Raw genomic sequence first — 2500 nt, 5'->3', positions numbered from 1 at the left:
ATCCTACCTGTGTTTATCCACAGACTCTTGAACCTTTTTTGAGAACCTCCTGTCTCCAGAGTCCTAGATCCACGTCTTACAAAGATACCTCACCTCCCTCCCACCCACCACATCAACAACTCAAAAAACAAAACAAAAAAAAAAACACAAAAAGGAGAAAAAAAAAATGGTATTAAGGAAGGCTTTGATATACCTCTACACAGTAATTGCCATAACCACCATTTACATCGCCAGACCCATCTCTCCTTCGGCAATCACGCTGTGCAACGGAGGGAAGCATTTCATCGGAGGAGGAGCTGGGAATTACAGCAGACTCTTCCAAGGGTTTACACGCACGATTGCAGGGGGAGGCAAAACATATAACAACACGCCCTGGGCATGGTGAGGATTTTGTGCCTTTTTGTTGTTATGTTGTAATTCAAGGTTGTTGGTTCGTGTTTAAGTTGGTGTTGTTATCGTTTAGCCGTTGTTGTTTTTATCATCGTGATTATTTTTTGTCATTATTAACGTGCCATTTCGTCTTTATAACTGTTATGATAATAATGATTTTTTTTTTAAATCATGTTTATCTACTAATCGTTTCTGAACTTGAATTATAGTATATCCGCCAACATTGAACTTAATTTGAAGACATTCCCTCAAAAAAAACAAAAAAACATTTAGCACTCAACGTAATTCCACATATAATTTGTTCTTTTGAGTAACGATAACATTATTAGAGATGATGGTGATAACGATAATGATAATGTTACCGGGAATAACGATAATTACATTAATGAGAGTGAGAATTACAATAATTATGGTAATGATTATGGCAATAACCATAGAAAGAATGATTCTTAATCATGATGATGGTATTGATAATATCGAAAATGATGATACCGATGACGATGATGAAAACAATAATAACAATAACGATGATGATAATAACAATAATAATATTAATTATAATAATAATATCAATATTAAAAGTAGTAGTATTACAGATAGCAATAATAAAGATAATGATTATAGTGAATATTCCCCAAGACTTGACCATACTGTCTCCTTTGCAACAGGTGCGCCAAACAGTGCGGCGCATGTATAGGCTTCAGCTGGGACACAATCACACACACCTGTATAGTCTACGGTGGAATTTCGCTGGGAGGAAAGAGAAACGCCCCGCTTCACGTACACACTTACGCACAATTCCACGGGTTCTTCCTGGTGAACCACGGCGGCCCAAAGGTGAACCGGACGTGGGAACAGGCCCGCGCCGCGTGCCAAGCCAGTGGGGGGGAACTCTCGGAATTCCACGTGCATGCCCACAACTCTCACGTCCTCATGTGGCAAACCACTTACCAGATCAGCAGTTTCATTGGCGTCTACCGCAAGGCCAACACCGATGACTTCTACAGGATGCCTTTCGACGAGCTCTTTCTGGAGATAAGTGCCCCGGCTGAACACCAGTACATGATTTTCGACGGCGGTCACAAGACTATTAGTGCTGATGAGGTCTTCACGCTGCCTTCCCTTTGCTGGAAACCGTAGTCATGGGAGAGGGAAAGGAGAGAGAGTGTGAGGATGTAGAGTGAGGGAGAGGAACGGAGAGTGAGCCAGAGGATGGAAAAGTGAGAGAAAGAGAGGAAGAGGGGGGCGGGGAATGGGACAGAGGAGGAAGAAGGAGACAGAGGAGAGGATGGAAAGGAGGCAAAAGGGAGAGGGAAGAAATGAAAGTCGAAGGGAGAGGGAGCAACTAGTAGCAAGAAGAGGAGGGATGGGGAGCAAACGTGAGGCTACAGGAAGAGTGAGTGGGAAGGTGAGGGAGAGAGAGAGGGAGAAAAGGGAGGAAGAGACAAGCAGAGAAAGGGAAGGAAGAGATAGAGAAAAGGGGAGGTTAAAGGGAAAGCGAGAAGAAAAAAGGTTGAGCAAGAAATAAGGATAGGGCAAAACTGGAAGAAGGAAGGAAGGAAGAATGAGGGAATGTGGAAGGAAGGGAAAAAAGGGAGGAAAAGTGTTGAAACTGTAGGAAGAAAAGGGGAAGGAAGGGAGTGAGAACAAATTCAAGATCAGCGGAAAAGGGAGACACAGGGAGCGAAGAACGGAGACTTTCCAGTATTAAGGTTTGTGAAAGGGAGGAGGCAGAGGGTACGAAGCATATGTCATAATCATTGTTATTTGTGGCATCCGGTCAGGACTGGCCTTTGATCTCTGCCTTCAAAAGTTAGAATTTGTGAGTTTCTCGTAGACTGATGTTTATAGTTAACTGCCATTTTTCTCTTTGTGTCGTCATTTTGCAGTGGTGCTGGAATGTCCTCTCAACGCCACACGCCCGGAAGACTGATATGAAAGACAAACCATAGTCCATGCAGCAGGTCTTCTCTCCATGTCACTGATTTAACCCAAGGGAAGGATATGAGACCAATTGAAGTCAACGACAAACTGCCTTTATTCCAGTTCCAGATTCCTCCTAAGGGCTTACTCCTGTTCCAGATTACTCCCAAGGGCTTACTCCTGTTCC

Source organism: Penaeus monodon, chromosome 13 (genome assembly GCF_015228065.2).
Source record: "Penaeus monodon isolate SGIC_2016 chromosome 13, NSTDA_Pmon_1, whole genome shotgun sequence".
NCBI classification, from domain to species: domain Eukaryota; kingdom Metazoa; phylum Arthropoda; class Malacostraca; order Decapoda; family Penaeidae; genus Penaeus; species Penaeus monodon.
The sequence above is the reverse complement of the archived record's forward strand: the minus strand, read 5'-3'. Positions refer to the sequence as shown.